Raw genomic sequence first — 22,147 nt, forward strand, 5'->3', positions numbered from 1 at the left:
CTTCACAAGCACACCATGACCCTATCCTGTAATTCTGCTTATGCACTCTCTGGGGCACATTGCTGCTGCTGCTGCTGCTAAGTCACTTTGGTCATGTCCAACTCTCTGCAACCCCATAAACGGCAGCCCAACAGGCTCCCCCGTCCCTGGGATTCTCTAGGCAAGAACACTGGAGTGGGTTGCCATTTCCTTCTCCAATGTGTGAAAGAGAAAAGGGAAAGTGAAGTCGCTCAGTCGTGTCTGATTCTTCACGATCCCATGGAGTGCAGCCTACCAAGCTCCTCCGTCCATGGGATTTTCCAGGCAAGAGTACTGGGGTGGGGTGCCATTGCCGTCTCCACTGGGGCACATTGGTCACTCTCAAACTCTGGTGCATCAGTGATCCTAAAGAGAAGGGTGAGAAGCTTACTCCCCCACATTCACTGCCAAAGACTTTGGCAATGCCAGCCTGGGTTAGGACAGGTGCTGGAATGTTCCAAAGTGTCCCTGGCCCTTTCCAACCCTTCCTGGGCTCACAGACATGTCCCATGGATCACAGACATGAGCCCACCTGCTACTTTCTTCCTCCTATGCCTCTTTCCCCTTCAATTCATGGTTCACCAAGGCGCAGGAAAGAATGGTGATGGGGCAGATGAAGGGAGGGACAAGGGAGGCTCTGAGGATAGGTACAGCCTGAACCCATCAAGAGAGACCCAGAGGAGCTAGAAATGGATTAGTATGCTAGCAAGGCCACTGGTGCATGTTAACATCTTCCATCAGACTTCACTTACAAAGCACAAATTCAAGGATAAAAGTTATTCAGAATGACCAGTGTCCACAGTATTAAATTCCCCATTGTGGGGACTCTGCAAAGAGTTCTGTGCTATGGGATTGATCCCACACCTATGAAGCTATCCCCAACTACCATCTCTAATGTACAACAAGAAAGCCCAAACTTCTGAGCTCTGTATAGAAATCACCTTGAATCTATATATCAATCATTATAATCAATTCTTCCAAACATGTGTTAGAATTTAAGATTACCTATATCTACTTGATGGTGATTGCAGCCATGAAATTAAAAGATGCTTACTTCTTGGAAGGAAAGTTATGACCAACCTAGATAGCATATTGAAAAGCAGAGACATTACATTGCCTACAAAGGTCCATCTAGTCAAGGCTATGGTTTTTCCTGTGGTGATGTATGGATGTGAGAGTTGGACTGTGGTGAAAGCTGAGCACTGAAGAATTGATGCTTTTGAACTGTGGTGTTGGAGAAGACTCTTGAGAGTCCCTTGGACTGCAAGGAGATCCAACCAGTCCATTCTGAAGGAGATCATCCCTGGGATTTCTTTGGAAGGAATGATGCTAAAGCTGAAACTCCAGTACTTTGGCCACCTCATGTGAAGAGTTGACTCATTGGAAAAGACTGATGCTGGGAGGGATTGGGGGCAGGAGGAGAAGGGGACGACAGAGGATGAGATGGCTGGATGGCATCACCGACTCGATGGATGTGCGTTTGAGTGAACTCCGGGAGTTGGTGATGGACAGGGAGGCCTGGCGTGCTGCAATTCATGGAGTTGCAAAGAGTCAGACACGACTGAGTGACTAAACTGAACTGAACTGATATCTACTTGTGAGCTTCCCTGGTAGCTCAGCTGACAAAGAATCCATTTGCAATGTGGGAGACCCCTGTTTGATTCCTGGGTTGGGAAGATACCCTGGAGAAGGGACGGGCTACTCAGTCCAGTATTCTTGGGCTTCCATGGTGGCTTAGACAGTAAAGAATCCGCCTGCAATGCGGCAGACCTGGGTTCAATCCCTGAGTTGGGAAATCCCTTGGAGGATAGCATAGCAACCCACTCCAGTATTCTTGCCTGGAGAATCCCCATGGACAGAGGTGCCTGGTGGGCTACAGTCCATAGGATCACAAAGAGTCAAACATGACTGAGTGAATACGCACAGCACAGCACATATATCTACTTGATATATCTACTTGCATCTTTTAAATTACTAATTAAAAGGGCTAGGAGAACTAAATTATCTTTTTTATGTTCTTGTTTATTTATAGTCAATATTACCTCTTCCATCCCTAATAGGAGTCTTATGTAAATAGATTAAAATATTATGAATTAGAATATCAATAAAACTGTATTATAATACAGTGTTTTTCTCAGCTTTGGAAAGTTTGACAATATGCTAATAAACAGAAGGAATTAAATAAAATCTGTTGCCCAGCTCTCTATTGACTTAAATGGGAATTTCATGCATTATAATCCAACTTCAATGAATTAGTTTAGTGATAACTGCATTCCAGGAATTTTTATATCCTCAAAATATTTTAATCATGTTTAATAGCTTGTTAGCTTCATTAATTACTTTATCACATATTTTTACTGCTTTTATATATCTTAAAAAATGAATAACAGGTATATGGCATATAATTACAAAAACTAGAATACACCAGTAAATATTCTTTGATATGTGACTAATTTGAAGTGAGCTTGAAATGCATTTAACAAACGGATTTGAAGAATCCAGCATATAGCATAGTGACTGGAATATAAAAGGCATTCCAAAATATCTGATGAAGAAAGCAGAAAAATGTTAATATGAAAAGAGATTGAGATTAGGAAAATAGTAAAATATATGTATGAAGATCACTATGTATTAAAAGAAGTTAATTGTTTTTTTCCAAACATTAAATAATAGCATTCACTACAAGAATATTTTCTATTAAGAAGTTTAAAGTTCTATCCAATTCCTCAAAAGAGTTTGGAATTGATATTACTATCATTTTTTATTTATGAAATATAAATGAATAGGGAAAAATTCTAAGTAAATCTGAGTTAGGTCTGAGTCCCTATTCTGTCATGAATTTTTTTTTTTCTGTCATATTGAATAAGCTGCTTACTCTTTCTGAGATTTAAATGCTTTATCAGTCAAAATACACTAAGCCATATAACATTCAAAGTTATGAAAGTTCAGTGATATATATTTTTAGATTTTCATATAACATCATTGAATTATATGCAATTTTCACAATTAGAGGGAATACCTGTAAAAATAGCATGCATAAAAATAAAAATCAGTAGTCATGTAAGCTTAGAAGAAATTCTTTGTTTTTCAGCTAACCTTCTTTCTTCCCCATAAAGCTGTTATGACACATATCTCATAGATGAATGTCTTGTTATAAGTACATATTTTTATGAGACATGAAAAAGGGTAGTCAGTGAATGATTTAGTATATTTTCTTCACCTAGTATCATGGCTTATTCTACAAGGAAAACTTGGATTAAAATTGCTAAATCACACCTTGACTTTGTCTTCGTTTGTGGCTCATAACTAAAAGCATTTGCAGTACAGGACTGACTCTCAAAATGGTCATTCTGGGAGTTTTAAATCTAACAGAAATTCAATGGCCAGCCCAAGTGAATAAGGAAATTAATAGTTGATACATGAAGATCTAGTACTATGCTCACTTTTTATTTTCAATCAATTGATATAACTATGCTTTAAAACTTCTTAACTTATAAATGGAAATAAACTAAATAAACCAAGTCAATGAAGATGTGCCTAAAGTAGTAAATATTTTATATATGTTAACCATTTCTTTACAATCCAGTATTTACTGCAAGGATATGCTTTCCATTATGGCCTATTTTCCTTACCTTTCTGATTTCTATCTCAATCCTCTAACATATCCAAAATAAAATGTTTATTTTAATCCAAATTTGCTCTTCTTCCATTGTTCCAGAATTAATAAAATAAATAAATAAACCAAACTAAAAGAAACCCCAAACTATGCATTCATTTGATCATGGCATAACACCAGAAGTCATTCTCCCATTATCCTTAGCTCTCACAGACCACAATGTTAAGAATGTCAATTCTAACTCAAAACATATCTCTTGATTCAACCAGCCTCCTTCCATTTATTTTGCCACCTACATCTAAAAAATCAACACATCTCCTGAAGTACTACAAAATAAACTTCCCTGGACATCCTATTTTCAGTTTTGCCTTGCAGTGTAAAGCACTGTAAAGCACTTTCACAAGCAGATAGAGTAACTTTTAAAATGGCAAATTAGGTATGTCACTTTCCTGCTTAAAAGCCATCTGTAGATTTCCATTGCCCTTAGAATACTTCTCAAACATTTTGATCCTTGAACAGTATCTGCTCTCTGATTACTGTCATTCCAATTTCTTCTTGCTTATCTCTCACTTAATCAGTGGCTTCCAATATCAGTAACCTTTTATTTCATTCAATAGATCAGTTTTCCCCTTCCTTCAACTGTGATCCATTGGAATTATTTTATTTATAAGGTACAAGACTTAGATTGAAGGTCATTTATTTTCCTTATGGATATCCAATTCTTTCTAGAAGTATTTATTGGAAAAGTTATTTGTTTACTGAATCACCTTGAAAATGTAGATCTAAATTTGGAAAGAAATAAATCTCTCCAAACTTTGAGAAAGACAAAAAGGAAAACAACCCTATACTTCATTTATTAGTATATGCAGAATAGAACCTTTACCAGAACATTTGGTGTCCATGAGTCTGTCCTGTACAGGAGGATGAAGGGCCTTCCCCTCCCAGTAATATGTAGACAAACAGCTTATTGTGGGTGGTTGTACAGCTGACACTAAACAACTGCTGATAACTGTTCATAAGAGCACAGGGAGAGCATCAGTCTTGGTGCTGGCTTAGAAGAATAGAAAGCAAAAAACAACTAACTGAATTAAAAACCCAATAAAAGTGTAAGAACCCCAATTCCCTCCTGCCCTCAGAGCAGTTAATTATCCTACCACATTTATTACAATTTTAGGGCCTATGTTCACCTTTCTGATGATCATAGTGCAATGAATGGGACTTCAGAAGGAAGTTAAATATAAATTGTGATTATAAGCTAATTTGTCTTTTTTTTTTTCCAACTGCTGATATCCTTGGCATTTTAATCTCCAATATATATTTGCTGTAGATACCGAGTATATAGATTTTAGACAAATGTGGAACAGACTCTTATTTTTAATTTTGTATGTTGGATGGATATTTATCTACTCTTCTGAGGAAACTATTTGTTAACTAATATTGCTTTGCTTGCTTTTCCTCTATCTGCTTCAATTAAATACAGTATTGTGATCTATATCACTAATCCATCCTTGCATTTTTGGAATATGACCTACTTGTGAATCTATTAATCAGAAAGTATAACGACAGGCAACTTTGTCAGTTAATTTGAGTAGTAGTGAACTTAATGTTCTGTATCATATAGTTGTTAGAATTTCAGGGAGAGTACGAAAATCAAACTGTGCTTCTCATCTAGTAACAACTCAGCAGGAGGAAATGTCTAACTAGCCCACTGTCCTCTGTAGTAGGTAGATGCCTGCTAAATCACCTCAGTCATGTCCAACTCTGTGCAACCCTATAGACTGCAGTCTGCCACGCTTCGCTGTCCATGGGATTCTCCAGCAGGAATACTGAAGTGGGTTGTCGTGCCCTTCTCCAGGGGATCCTTCTGACCCAGGGATTGAATCTACATCCTTATGTCTCCTACATTGGCATGCAGGTCCTTTACCACTAGCACCACCTGGGAAGGCCCAAGCAGATAGAAGTCATCCCAACTGTTACCTTTCTTCCTATCATAAATTCTAGGAACTGAATAATGGTTCATTTACCATAAGTGACTCATGATCATCAAACATTACTTTTACAAGAAACTAACCACCCCATATGTGACCACCGATTCATATCTCTTACTCCCATTTGTATCTTTCTTTTGTATTTCTGCCTGGCAAACCCAGGTCATGTGAATTCAGGATGCAAGGGATTTATTGAATACAGTTAGTTGAAATGAATACTAATGAGCCAATATCCAGTAATCAGCAGTAAATGAAACATTTGCCTCTGAAAACTCTATAGACAGGCTTCTTCCTACTTACAGTTTTCCACTATAGACACATCAACCAATATGCTCCCACACAGCATAACATTTTTTTTGTTGTTGCTCTTTCAAGAAATGATAAGTACATTAACCCCTTAAGAATGAAGATTGACATAGTATCAGTAATCACATCCATCTTTGCATGTATGCTCTCTCAGTCACGTCTGACTCTTTGTGACACCATGGATGGCAGCTGGTCAGGCTCCTCTGTCCATAAAATTTTCCAGGCAAGAATACTAGAGTGGGTTGCCATTTTCTACTCCAGGGATATTCCCAACCCAGGATAAAGCCCATGTCTCCTGTGTCTCCAGCATTGGTAGGCAAATTCTTTACCATTGAGCCACCTGGGAAGCACACATCCATCTTCAGGCATGCCTATATCACCTTTATTAAAAAACAGAATTAAACTTTATTCTCTGAACTAAATTTCCATCTTGATCAAGTGCTATCGTGAAGAGTAAGTTAAATAAAGCCAGCAGTCACAAAATAGAAGCATATGTTGCCAACAAAGCTCAGAGACCATTAAGCATTTCCTTAGTCTTGGGGAGACAATTTGTATGTGGTTGTCTTACCTTTTGTGAAGGAAGCCTAATATACTCTAGACAGCAAGACCTTCCAGTGAGGTGGGTGATGGAAATGTTCAGCTCGGTTCAGTAGTTCCGCTTCTGCTACTGCTGCCAAGTCGCTTCAGTCGTGTCCAACTCTGTGCGACCCCATAGACAGCAGCCCACCAGGCTCCTCCGTCCCTGGGATTCTCCAGGCAAGAACACTGGAGTGGGTTGCCATTTTCTTTTCCAATGCATGAAAGTGAAAAGTGAAAGTAAAGTCGCTTAGTCATGTCTGACTCTTCGCGACCCCATGGACTGCGGGCTACCAGGCTCCTCCCTCCATGGGAGTTTCCAGCAAGAGTACTGGAGAGGGATGCCATTGAAGCTCAGTCGTGTCCAACTCTTTGCGACCCTATGAACTGCAACATGCGAGACCTCCCTGCCCATCACCAATTCCCAGAGTTCACCAAAACTCATTTCCATTGAGTTGGTGATGCCATCCAACCATCTCATCCTCTGACATCCCCTCCTCCTCCTGCCCTCAATATTTCCCAGTATCAGGGTCTTTTCAAATGAGTCAGCTCTTCACATTAGGTGGTCAAAGTTTTGGAGTGTCAGCTTCAACATCAGTCCTTCCAATGAACACCCAGGACTGATCTCCTTTAAAATGGACTAGTTAGATCTCCTTGCAGTCCAAGGGACTCTCAAGAGTCTTCTCCAGCACCACAGTTCAAAAGCATCAATTCTTCTTCCTCAGCTTTCCTTATAGTCCAACTCTCACATCCATACATGACTACCGGAAAAACCATAGCCTTGACTAGATGGATCTCTGTTGGTAAAGAAATGTCTCTGCTTTTTAATATGCTGTCTAGGTTGGTCATAACTTTCCTTCCAAGGAGTAAGTGTCTTTAAATTTCATGGCTGCAATCACCATCTGCAGTGATTTTGGATCCCCGCAAAATAAAATCAGTCACTATTTCCACTGTTTCCCTACTTATTTGCCATGAAGTGATGGGACCAGATGCCATGATCTTAGTTTTCTGAATGTTGAGCTTTAAGCCAACTTTTTCACTCTCCTCTTTCACTTTCATCAAGAGGCTCTTTATTTCTTCACTTTCTGCCATAAGGGTGGTGTCGTCTGCATATCTGAGGTTATTGATATTTCTCCTGGCAATCTTGATTCCAGCTTGTGCTTCTTCCAGCCCAGTGTTTCTCATGATGTACTCTGCATATAAGTTAAATAAGCAGGGTGACAATATACAGCCTTGATGCACTCCTTTTCCTATTTGGAACCAGTCTGTTGTTCCATGTCCAGTTCTAACTGTTGCTTCCTGACCTGCATTCAAGTTTCTCACGAGGCATGTCAGGTGATCTGGTATACCCATCTTTTTCAGAATTTTCCACAGTTTATTGTGATCCACACAGTCAAAGGCTTTGGCATAGTCAATAAAGCAGAAATAGATGTTCAATGTAAAATAAACCCAAGTAAAATGGTAGGCACTGAGAGAGGGCATCAGAGGTAGATAGACTGAAACCACAATCACAGAAAACAAGTCAGTCTGATTACATGGACCATAGCTTTGTTTAATTCAGTGAAACTAAGCCATGCTGTGTGGGGCCATCCAAGATGGACAGGTCATGGTGGAGAGTTCTGACAAAATGTGGTTCACTGGAGAAGGGAATGGCAAACCACTTCAGTATTCTTGCCTTGAGAACCCCATGAACAGTATGAAAAGGCAAAAAGATAGGACACTGAAAGATGAACTCCCCAGGTCAATAGGTGCCCAGAATGCTACTAGAGATCAGTGGAGAAATAACTCCAGAAAGAATGAAGGGATTGAGCCAAAGCAAAAACAAAACCCAGTTGTGGATGTGACTGGTGATAGAAGCAAGGTCCAATGCTATAAAGAACAATATTGCCTAGGAACTTGGAATGTTAGGTCAATGAATCAAAGCAAATTGTAAGTGGTCAAACAGGAGGTGGCAAGAGTGAACGTCAACATTCTAGGAATCAACAAACTAAAATGGACTGTAATGGGTGAATTTAACTCAGATGACCATTATATCTACTACTGTGGGCAGGAATTCCTTAGAATAAATGGAATAGCCATCATAGTCAACAAGAGTCTGAAATGAAGTACTTGGATGCAATCTCAAAAATGACAGAATGATCTCTGTTCATTTCCAAGGCAAACCATTCAATATCATGGTAATCAAAGTCTATGCCTTGACCAGTAACACTGAAGAAGCTGCAGTTGAACAGTTCTATGAAGACCTACAAGACCTATCAGAACTAACATCCGAAAGAGATGCAGATGGCAAAACTCAAAATTTCCCAGGGTGTATACATCATCCTCTAGAACAAAGATGTTTTACAATGACATCCTGTGTAGCTTATACTTGCTATCCAGCCAGTTCCACAAACATAATTCCATCATTAGTGGACCAGCATGACTTCTAGTCCCTGTGAATAAATTACAACACATGTCAGGAGAGTTGCTGTGGTGCTGAGACAGAACAATGAAGGCATATTCCCACACATCTAGGAAAGACTGAACTTATTTTATTGTTAGCTGAAAAAGCATTTGGTACTTACTATATGGCTGCAAAGGAGAGTCCGGGGGACTGTTTTGATTTTCTCCTGCAAAGAGAACATAACTAGAATGGCAGCTACTATATTGGAGACACCATCTAATTAGGAGGATAATAATGTATTGCCAGAATCTGAAGACCATCTGATATCAGAACAGCCCCAAATGGGGCAAATTAAATGGATAAGGGATAAAAACTGCCACTTTTGAATCATTTATTCTTTTAGTAGTGATGTTCCTATTGGTAGTTACTTCATTTAGTGTTTTTTAATGGTAGCAAATATTTGGATGCAATTCTGCTTAAGTTGAAATTTTGAAAATAGAGTGTGAATAAATGAAAACATATTTATAAGTTGTGAATGATCTAAATTCATTTCCCTGGTCAAGTCTTGCTCATGAAATTTATGAAAAGGCTGAGGTTTATAGCAAGGACTTTTAAAGTTTTGCTTGATGATGAGTTCTCTGTATTAGAATGAGCTCTAACTCATTTCTATCTCTAATGGGTTTGCAGGAATAATGTTGGTGTGATTGTTAAGGAGGAATTAAGTGTCTCATGTGAGACAGCTACTGATTCTGTAAGCAAGATAGAAACAACATCATAAGAGAGAAAGGAAGAGTCCCATTATTTCCAACTGAATCTTACTAGTGTTAGGAGAGTTCCGGGTAATCAAAACCTAAATTTTCATAAATGTTTTCATTCCAACTTTATGGTTTCCAAATGTCCTTAGTTAATATCCCAAGTTCCACTTACCAGTTTTGTGAGGCTTTGACTACACTGGTCTCATTCAGTAAGACTCTCCAGAATCAGACTATTGGTTATGTAAAGTCAAAGATTTTAGATGATAAAGGTTAATCTGGAGCAGGCATTGAAGATGCTAAGTGTTCTGGCCATGACTTGAGCAGAAGATTTAAATCTTAAGCATATATTTTTCATTCTTTTTCTAAGTAGTCTTTTATCGTCATTAAAATATGAATAAATAGAGCTCAAAGTTAAATGACTTAATAGTACATTATATAAAATAAATAAAGCAAGTGTGTTCCAATAAGCATTTTCACCTCTTTAAGGACTTATGTGTTCTTTGAGGGCTTCCCAGGTGGCACTAGTAGTAAAGAACCTGTCTGCAATTGCAGGAAACATAAGAGACACAAGTTCGATCCCTGGGTTGGGAAGATCCCCTGGAGGAGGGCATGGCAACCCACTCCAGTATTATTGCCTGGAAAATCCCACAGACAGAGGGAACATGGTAGGCTACAATCCATAGGGTCACAAAGAGTCAGACATGACTGAAGTGAGTTAGCACACACGCACATATCCTTTGAGAAATGAATAACACTTTTACTGAAGACAATATATATGACTTCTCATCTAAGTCACATCTTCGTGCATCAGTGCATGACAGACCATGGATATTTAGTCCAGGGAAACAATGGAGGGCAGGAAGCCTCTCAGTGCTGGAGAAGATAAAATGGATAGCTTTTCAAATCGATAATCTAATTTTATTTCATAATCAAGTTTTCTATTTCTTTTTTCTATTTGATCTTTTTATTTTTATTTATTTATTTATTTTTATTTTTATTTTTTATTTTACTTTACAATTCTGTATTGGTTTTGCCATACATTGACATGAATCCACCACGGGTGTACATGCGTTCCCAAACATGAGCCCCCCTCCCACCCCCCTCCCCATAACATCTTTCTGGGTCATCCCCGTGTACCAGCCCCAAGCGTGCCATATCCTGCATCGGACATAGACTGGCAATTCGATTCTTACATGATATTATACATGTTTCAATGCCATTCTCCCAAATCATCTCACCCTCTCCCTCTCCCTCTGAGTCCAAAAGTCTGCTATACACATCTGTGTCTTTTTTGCTGTCCTGCATACAGGGTCATCATTGCCATCTTTCTAAATTCCATATATATGTGTTAGTATACTGTATTGGTGTTTTTCTTTCTGACTTACTTCACTCTATAAATGGCTCCAGTTTCATCCATGTCATCGGAACTGATTCAAATGTATTCTTTTTAACGGCTGAGTAATATTCCATTGTGTATATGTACCACCGCTTTCTTATCCATTCATCTGCTGATGGACATCTAGGTTGTTTCCATGTCCTGGCTATTATAAACAGTGCTGCGATGAACATTGGGGTACATGTGTCTCTTTCAATTCTGGTTTCCTCAGTGTGTATGCCCAGCAGTGGGATTGCTGGGTCATAAGGCAGTTCTATTTGCAATTTTTTAAGGAATCTCCACACTGCAAGTTTTCAATTAGTAGGTCAAATTAATATTAAAAATACAATGAAGTGTAGAACATCTCATTGGTACTGAAGTTGCTCTAGAGGCATACTCCTGGGTCTTTTCTAGAAAAATAAAAACATCTCCAATAGACTCAGGTTTCATCTAAATGCTAACACATTTTCTGTTAATTTAATGATAGGTCAAAAATCAGGTCTAACTGAAAAGCTGATAGATGAATATTTCTACATTTACTTTTATAGAACTAAAATAAAAGTAAACATAATTTTCTTTATTCCTTGGAAGCTTTTACCTTATTTAATGGTGTATTTGTAAAGAAATAAGATAACATTCATTATCCTCATATCAGATATAGACTAGTGTTCATATCTAGTTGAGTTTAGACAATGAGAGAGATGATCTAAATAGTTATATATATATATATGTATATACATATATATACATAACATATGGATGTGTGTGTATATGGATAATAAATATGTGTGAATAATATGTGTAAATAATAAATATGTTTAAATAATGCATAACTGAATATTATATATGTATGTATACACAGTATTTTTAACAGCAAATTAAATAAAGGAATTTTTAAAACATTTAGTAGCAAATTTAATCCTTTCCATTGATAAATTTGCTTTCTGGTAATATATTTCACAAATAACTGCATAAAATTCTTTTTCAGTAAGTTCACTTCAGTCGCTCACTCGTGTCCGAATCTTTGCAACCCCATGAACTGCAGGACGCTAGGCCTCCCTGTCCATCACCAACTCCTGGAGTCCACACAAACCCATGTCCATTGAATCGATGATGCCATCCAACCATCTCATCCTCTGTCGCCCCCTTCTCCTCCTACCCTCAATCTTTCCCAGGATCAGGGTCTTTTCTAATGAGTCAGCTCTTCGTATAAGGTAGCCAAAGTATTGGAGTTTCAGCTTCAACATCAGTCCTTCCAGTGATCACCCAGGACTGATCTCTTTTAGGATGGACTGGTTGGATCTCCTTGCAGTCCAAGGAGACTCTCAAGAGTCTTCTCCAACACCACAGTTCAAAAGCATCAATACTTCGGTGCTCAGCTTTCTTTTTAGTCCAACTCTCACATCCATACATCGGAGAAGGCAATGGCAACCCATTCCAGTACTCTTGTCTGGAAAATCCCATGGACAGTGGAGCCTGGTAGGCTGCAGTCCATGGGGTTGCTAAGAGTTGGACTTGACTGAATGACTTCACTTTCACTTTTCATTTCATGCATTGGAGAAAGCAATGGCAACCCACTCCAGTGTTCTCGCCTGGAGAATCCCAGGGAAGCAGAGCCTGGTGGGCTGCCGTCCATGGGGTAGCACAGAGTCGGACACAACTGAAGTGACTTAGCAGCAGCAGCAGCTCATCCATACATGACCACTAGAAAAACCATAGTCTTGACTAGAAGGACCTTTGTTGGCAAAGTGATGTCTCTGCTTTTTAATATGCTGTCTAGGTTGGTCATAATTTTCCTTCCAAGGAGTAAGCATCTTTTAATTTCATGGCTATAATCACCATCTGCAGTGATTTTGGAGCACAGAAAAATAAAGTCAGCCACTGTTTCCACTGTTTCCCCATCTATCTGCCATGAAGTGATGGGACCAGATGCCATGATCTTCGTTTTCTGAATGTTGAGCTTTAAGCCAACATTTTCCACTCTCCACTTTCACTTTCATCAAGAGGATCTTTATTTCTTCACTTTCTACCATAAGGGTGGTGTCATCTGCATATCTGAGGTTATTGATATTTCTCCCAGCAATCTTGATTCCAGCTTGTGTTTCTTCCAGCCCAGCGTTTCTCACGATGTACTCTGCATATAATTTAAATAAGCAGAGTGACAATATACAGCCTTGACGTCCTCCTTTTCCTATTTGTAACCAGTCTGTTGTTCCATGTCCAGTTCTAATTGTTGCTTCCTGACCTGCATACAGGTTTCTCAGGAAGCAGGTCAGGTGGTCTGGTATTCTCGTCTCTTTCAGAATTTTCCAGTTTATTATGATCCACACAGTCAAAGGCTTTGGCATAGTCAATAAAGCAGAAATAGATGTTTTTCTGGAATTCTCTTGCTTTTTCAATGATCCAGCAGATGTTGGCAATTTGATCTCTGGTTTTCTGCCTTTTTTCAAATCAGCTTGAGCATCTGGAAGTTCACGGTTCACATATTGCTGACACCTGGCTTGGAGCATTTTAAGCATTACTTCACTAGCGTGTGAGATGAGTGCAATTGTGCGGTAATTTGGGCATTCTTTAACATTGCTTTTTTTGGGGGGTTGGCATGAATATTGACCTTTCAGTCCTGTGGCCACTGCTGAGTTTTCCATATTTTCTGGCATATTAAGTGCAGCACTTTCACAGCATCTTCTTTCAGGATTTGAAATAGCTCCACTGGAATTCCATCACCTCCACTAGCTTTGTTCGTATTGATGCTTCTTAAAGCCAGCTTGACTTCACATTCCAGGATGTCTGGCTCTAGGTGAGTGATCACACCATTGTGATTATCTGGGACTTGAAGATCTTTTTTTGTACAGTTCTTCTGTATATTCTTGCCACCTCTTCTTAATATCTTCTGCTTCTTTTAGGTCCATATTATTTCTGTCCTTTATTGACCCCATCTTTGCATAAAATGTTCCTTTGGTATCTCTAATTTTCTTGAAGAGATCTCTAGTCTTTCCCATTCTATTGTTTCCCTCTATTTCTTTGCATCGATAGCTGAAGAAAGCTTTCTTATCTCTCCTTGCTGTTCTTTGGAATTCTGCATTTCGGTGGGTATATCTTTCCTTTTCTCCTTTGCTTTTCACTTCCTGTCTTTTCACAGGTATTTGTAAGGCCTCCTCAGAAAGGCATTTTGCTTTTTTAAATTTCTTTTTCTTGGGGATGGTCTTGATCCCTGTCTCCTGTACAATGTCATGAACCTCCGTCCATAGTTCATCAGGCACTCTGTCTATCAGACCTAGTCCCTTAAATCTATTTCTCACTTCCACTGTATAGTCATAACGGATTTGATTTAGGTCATACCTGAATAGTCTAGTGGTTTTCTCCACTTTTTTCAATTTCAGTCTGAATTGGGCAATAAGGAGTTCATGATGTGAGCCACAGTCAGCTCCCAGTCTTGTTTTTGCTGACTGTATAGAGCTTCTCCATTTTTGGCTACAAAGAATATAATCAATCTGATTTCGGTGTTGACCATCTGGTGATGTCCATGTGTAGAGTCTTCTGTTGAGTTGTTGGAAAAGGGTGTTTGCTATGGCCAATGTGTATCTTGGCAGAACTCTATTAGTCTTTGTCCTGCTTCGTTCTGTAAACCAAGGCCAAATTTGCCTGTTACTCCAGGTGTTTCTTGACTTCCTACTTTTGCATTCCAGTCCCCTATAATGAAAATGACATCTATTTTGGGCATTAGTTGTAACAGTTCTTGTAGGTCTTCATAAAACTGTTCAACTTCAGCTTCCCTGGCATTACTCATGAGGGCATAGACTTGAATTACTGTGATATTGAATGGTTTGCCTTGGAAACAAACAGAGATCATTCTGTCATTTTTGAGATTGCATCCATGTACTGCATTTCAGACTCTTTTTTTAACCATGATGGCTACTCCATTTCTTCTGAGGGATTCCTGCCCACAGTGGTAGATATAATGGTCATCTGAGTTAAATTCACCCATTCCAGTCCATCTTAGTTCACTGATTCCTAGAATGTTGACGTTGACTCTTGCCACCTGTTTGACCACTTCCAATTTGCCTTGATTCATGGACCTAACATTTCAGGTTCCTATGAAATATTGTCCTTTACAGCTCAGACCTTGCTTCTATCACCAGTCACATCCACAACTCGGTTTTGCTTTTGCTTTGGCTCAATCCCTTCATTCTTTCTGGAGTTATTTCTCCACTGATCTCCTGTAGCATTCTGTGCACGTATTGACCTGGAGAGTTCATCTTTCAGTGTCCTATCTTTTTGCCTTTTCATACTGTTCTTGGGGTCTCAAGGCAAGAATACCGAAATGGTTTGCCATTCCCTTCTCCAGTGGACCACATTCTCCCAGACCTCTCCACCATGACCCATCATTGTGGGTGGGCCCACACGGCATGTCTTAGTTTCATTGAGTTAGACAAGGCTGTGGTCCATGTGATCAGATTGGCTAGTTGTCAGGTACTGTAGTTTCCATCTGTCTGCCCCTGATCCCCTTTCAGTGCCTAATGTCTTACCTGGGTTTCTCTTACCTTGGATGCAGGATCTCTCTTCATGGCTGCTCCACAAAGCACAGCCACTGCTCCTTCCATCAGGCATGGGGTAGCTCCTCTTGGCCATGCTTGTGTGCCATCAAAGCCACTGCACTAATAAAATTAGTAAGTTTATTCATAATCTTGTAAAAAGTATAAGTATACATCCAAGATTTCAAATGAATCAGAATTAATTTTTCCCATATGTAAAGAGCAATATGACCTAATTTTATTTAATTAAATCATTTATTATTTAGTAAGAATAATATTTTTCAGAAGAACAGGTCATACTTTGGTGGGTTATATTTTAAAAAGCAAATACCATAATGTGGATGGAGAAGAAAGCTGTTTTTAATAAATGCAGCCCTATTATCTTTGGGGAAAAGAAGTTAGGCTATTTCTATATGGAAGAAATAGTCAATGTCTTTAACATTTGTCTGAGTTCCTATATGCTGAGTGAGAAATGTGCTTGTTTAGTAAACCACCTCAGATTTATGTCTGCCATGGCTAAGTACATTTACAGAAAGAGCTTTAATGTCAACTGTAATACTGCATTTGTCCACAATATAAATCCACAGTAGGATATGTTTTTAGATATGTAGCTCCAAGTTTTCTTTCTGGGAATACATAGGGATAAAGATAGAGTAAAGAACTTGAGAGGCAGTCTGTTTTAAATCCCAGGTTCCAATTTAACAGCATCCTGACAGGGTGAGTTAGGATAAAATAGAAGACTTAGTGAGGATGAGAAATAAAGCAAACAGTAACCTTTTAAAAAGTTGATAAACATATGGAGAGTTGATTAGAATATATACAGAAAAAATATATTTACATGTTATTCAATAGATATAGACTATTTTATTTTATTCTCAAATATACAGATTTGGATCTCCCTTAGTTCACATGTTGTTTAAAGGTAAATTGTCTTTGTCTTTAGCTTGTTCTTTAAATTGTTAAAAGAGCTGTCCCTAGTACAGCTCACCTCTCACTCTCCTTGCATCAGAGACTGTAAACTAAATGTCTCTTGTAGTTCACACCTTGTAACATCAGGAAAGCTTTCTCATTTCACCAAAGTGCATATACAGCAATTACATTGAATCCAAGGTTGCTTCATTAGAAATTTCTCAAGCTTCACACTTCGAATCACTGACTTTTTTGTTGTTATGTTTACTTAGCAGTTAAATGAAAGTTTGAAATCAAAGAAATGCATCTGTGTTTAATTGAAGTTGCCTCTGGGATTTCTACTGAGTGTCCAGGATTCTAGAGCACTAATATTTTGTGGAAAAGAATAACTTTCAAAGGCAAAACACTCCTGAATTCTAGTCCTTTTCATATAAATTATTAATTTAGACAATGCATAATTCTTGTCGCTCTTCATTAAACAGTGGTGGTGTTGCAGCTATGTTAGTTTTATTGCCAATTGTATGTCCACATGTGTGGCTATGTGTGTGTGTGTGTGTGTGTGTGTGTGTGTGTGTGTAATCTCACTAGATGAGGTAGTGAGATAAATAGCCCAACATCCTAATATAAGTGTATAAGTAAACATATTCAGAGGTTAATAAAAGTCAACTCTATTAAAAGAGATTGTATCATGTTTCTCAAGATTTCTTGTTTCTAGAGTCAAGCAGCCAGGTCATAAATTTTGATTTTAAACATTTCTAGATATTTTAGGTGTCTGGTCATGGACATACCACTCAAAATTTTTATTTTTAATTATTTCCATCTCTAAAGTGAAAGTAATAATAACAATTACTTTATTAGTGTGTTTTTAACCTTTAATAGGATAACCTGAATAAAACATATTATCTGGGGCATGGTAAACATCTGGGGTTGCACATACATATATGCTCTTTTTATATTTTTATAGACATTAGATACTTTAATTTTATTTTTTAAAAGAAGGTTCATTTTACCATACTTTACTAAGACCTTCTAGGTCTTCCCTGGTGGCTCAGGGGTAAAGAATCTGCCTGCCAGTGCAGGAGACATGGGTTCAATCCCTCACCCAGGAAGATCACCTGGAGAAGAAAATGGCAACCTACTCCAGTATTCTTGCCTGAAAAATCCCATGGACAGAGAACCTAGTGGGCTATGATCCATGGGGTTGCAAAGAGTTGGACACAATTAGCAACAAACAACAACTAAGACCCCCTGATAGGAGACTGATAAAGTTGACAAGACAATTGTAGACAATTATGTCTGTGGCTATTGTCTGAGACTCAGTGACTGCACAAGCTGTCCTGAGCTACTTCTCATTAAGCCACCTCTGCTCCAAGCTCTCATCCTGAGATGTGTTACCGGCTCCAAGGAACCTGGAGTTCTCAGCTGGACACCGAAACCTGTCTTACACCAGCCTCTTAAATGACTAAGCTTGTGCCCTTGATTTCTTTTCAGCTTCTCACTAAAGCCTGTTCCTTTCAGCTTCTGATTTTGTCAGCTCATTCTCTCCTCTCCCTGCTTTACAATTGACTTTCCTGACATTTAAGAGGGAAACATTTTCATAATGTCTTTCATGTAGAATTTAACAAAGCTTAGTGGCATGTGTCAACTTGTGTAGAATTTTACAAAGGTTAGTGGCATGTGTCAACTTTGTGGAGAATTTTCCATTACATAACCTCAGCATATAATCAGTTCTTACTCCCTCCTTTTGTTGGCTTCCTGGTTCATATTTGCATCTAACAGAGTGCTTCATAAATTATTGTTAATAGCTCTACTTGTGCTTTTAATTTTTATTTTGCAAAGATTATTGATATCCGGTTACACAAATTAGGCCATATTTTAAGATCCAGATTTACTGGATTACCCTAGTTCTTAGTACAGGAATAAAAGGAATCAACAATTCTAATTCCTATTTAAATTCCTTTAACATGGGTAGAATTAATATACAAATTCATAAGTAGTGGCATGGTTCCCAACATATGCAATTGTTTTTACAATGACTTGGATTATATATTCACTACCCTAACTAATAGTATTTTCCCATTCTTGTAAATTGCAAACATTTTTCTAGGATAATAATTATTTATATACATATATATGTGTGTGTGTGTGTGTGTGTGTGTGTGTGTGTGTGTGAAGTGAAGTCACTCAGTTGTGTCTGACTCTTTGTGACCCCATGGACTATACAGTCCATGGAATTCTCCAGACCAGAATACTGTAGTGGGTAGCCTTTCCCTTCTCCAGGGGATCTCCCCAACCCAGGGATCAAACCCAGGTCTCCCACCTTGCAGGTGGATTCTTTATTAGTTGAGCCACAAGAAAAGCCTAAGAATACCGGAGTGGGTAGCATATCCCTTCTCCAACAGATCTTCCTGACCCACAGATCAACCTGGGGTCTCCTGCATTGCAGGCTGATTCTTTACTAACTGAGCTATCAGGGAACCCCATATATATGTATCAGAACATTGTTCCATCATTTCTTACGTCATAGTATCAACTGCTTAGAAATAGGAAGCATATCTTATTCACAGGTATATTCCTAATACATTGTATTATAGTATATTACATTATATTATCTATATTTCATGAGTAAAATTAATTTCTGAATCAAATAGTTAATATATGCCAGGAATTCTTGCTATGGTTTCTTAGTTGTCAAAAGACATGTTAAACTATGGATACAGGAAGATTGAGCGACCAGATAGAGGGTAACAACAAAATTATATGTCTTTGTGCTTTCTTGGGGGTACATTTGGAGAAATGAGAGAAAACTTGAATCTCATTTTTTTTCCTGTCTCACTGCAAGAATTTTATCTGTAGAAAGGATGCAGTATTCTTAATAAACATCTCAGGCTACAGAGCAGCAAAAGTAGGCCTAAGGATATTTCAAAATTATATTGAAAATATCAATAAGTGATAATAATTATGAAAAAGGATGAGCTATCAGAAAATAATCAGCTATCTAAGAAAAAGAATTAAATAGGATCACAATTGTCCATTTAATTGTGCATTTGATTATTAGAGATTTTAGAAGTCATGTTATAGGGATTTTTTTTTTTTCTTTTGATATGTTCCTAACCAACTGGGACTGTGAAACTGTTGGATAGTCACTGCTGAGCAAATGAATGCTTTGTTTTTAGAATAACAGGTCAAGAGTTTTGCCCCATAGTAGTAAAGCTACGATATTCACTGGAAAGGGTCAGACTGTGTCACAGAAGCTAGTGAGACTGGACTCACTGTAGCCTCTGGCAGATCATGAAAAGGTGTGAAATATTCTTAGATCCTCAGATGAAAGGTAATACAAGGCAAATACGAATGCTTTGAAAATGAATCAATTTATATTGTAATTTTGCACTTTAAAAACACTTCAAAAAGTGAAAATCAGAACAGATACTTTGCACATGAATTTTAACATACCTCTTTTCACTAATTAAAACTAGTGTGACAACAAATCAGTTTTAGAAATCCTTTAATATCACTTTTTCCTTTTATATTTATTAATATGAGACATTTTAGAAATGATTTACATAATTCTGGCCCATGGGTATTTTTGATTCTAAACAACCACCATTTAAAACTGTGACGGACTTTAAAATATATTACAGGTAGTCCAACCAGTCCATTCTAAAGGAGATCAGCCCTGGGATTTCTTTGGAAGGAATGATGTTAAAGCTGAAACTCCAGTACTTTGGCCACCTCATGCGAAGAGTTGACTCATTGGAAAACACTCTGATGCTGGGAGGGGTTGGGGGCAGGGGGAGAAGGGGATGACAGAGGATGAGACGGCTGGATGGCATCACTGACTCGATGGACGTGAGTCTGAGTGAACTCCGGAAGTTGGTGATGGACAGGGAGGCCTGGTGTGTTGCGATTCATGGGGTTGCAAAGATTCATGGGGTTGCGATTCCAACATGACTGAGTGACTGGACTGAACTCAGTATACTTGCATTTACAGATTAGGAAATTAGTACTTAGACTACTTCTTTCATTTTCTCAGTCACATAACTGCTAACCTTCAGTTAGCCCAGTACTTGTTTTCCCACACCTTGGATATTTTCATGACTGGGTATGAACGCAATGATGATTATAATGATTTGAGATCATAATATGTTTGTCCTTGAATGTTTTGCCCTATTTTTCCCTAGGATATATTTACTCAACTTAATAAGGACAAAGACCCATTATATTCATGGTTTGAATGAGATTCTTTCTTTTAAAATTTCTCCCAGAAATTTCTCACATTCTTTGTTATCTTCATCTAAGATTTTGTTTTCCATCAAGGAAAGCCAATGAATTGTGGAGTACCACCAGATCATTTAATATGGGTTTATGACCTTTTGTGCATTTAAAGCATGCCTATTTTTAATAAGATGTTGAATTACAATTAATCCAGATTATCCAGTTCTTAACATATTTCAATGAAAGTGGTAATCCTTTATCTCTACACTGAGTCTCCATCAATGCAACTGTTCAAGCCAGTTGCCAAATAATTACTCTTGACACTTCTCTCTCCCACAACACTTTTCCTACAACTGTTGCTGGACAAAAGGACTTGGAAAGACTCTTTAAAATTTTCTTAAACAGACAAACTCTGTGTCTAAACATGTAGTAACTGTAAAAGCTCCTCTTCATTTCCACGTCTATCACCATAGGAAAAATCATTAGCTGTGGTACTGAGATAGCTACAAAATAAACCACCTTATTTATTTAACCCAAATGACCCACATAATGTGTGCACATGAACACCCCACCACACCCACACACACAGCAACTTGGTCAAGATGTTTAAATGTAAGTTTTATTTGACCATAACTTTGTAGGTGTTGAGCTACACATTGGATTTGATGGTTATCACCTACATGGAGGAGTATATGTTTGTTTCCTGTGGGTTCTACAACAAATTAGCACAAGCTTGCTGTCTTATAACAACAGAAATATATAATTATACAGTTGAAAGTCAGAAATCCAAAATAGTCCTCACTGTTCTATAATAAAAGCATTGTCATAAGTGCACTCCTATTGAAACCTCTAGGGGTGAATTCACTTTATTACCTTTCCTTACTGTTACAGGATGCCCCATTCATAACCCCTTCTGTTTTCAAAGTCAGTTATGGTCTGCTAATTGCATCTTCCATTTTACTTTTGCCCCCTTGTTCCACATTTAAAGATTCTTTATTTCGCTGAACCCATCAGGGTAATCCAGAATATTCTACATATTTTAAGGTCAGTGACAGGAGCCTTAATTTTATTTGTTACTTTCTCTTCTATCATGAGACACATGAACATGTTCCAGGGATTAGCAGGCAGGCATCTTTGGGGGGCCATTATTCTGCCTATCACAGCATATAATAAAAAATCCATAAACCTCCAAATATGAAAAACATGAAGTTGTTAGTCTCAGTGCCCTCTCTCCAACTACTTGTGTGACTTTATTTCATACCCCTCCAAAGTTTTACTACTTACTAAGATAGGGAGGCCCACTTGACTTCACATTCCAAGATGTCTGGCTCTAGATTAGTGATCACATTATCAAGTTCTTCTATGTATTCTTGCCACCTCTTCTTAATATCTTCTGTTTCTTTTAGGTCCAGACCATTTCTGTCCTTTATCGAGCTCATCTTTGCATGAAATGTTCCCTTGGTATCTCTAATTT

Source organism: Oryx dammah, unplaced genomic scaffold (assembly GCF_014754425.2).
Source record: "Oryx dammah isolate SB20612 unplaced genomic scaffold, SCBI_Odam_1.1 HiC_scaffold_24, whole genome shotgun sequence".
Classification (NCBI taxonomy): domain Eukaryota; kingdom Metazoa; phylum Chordata; class Mammalia; order Artiodactyla; family Bovidae; genus Oryx; species Oryx dammah.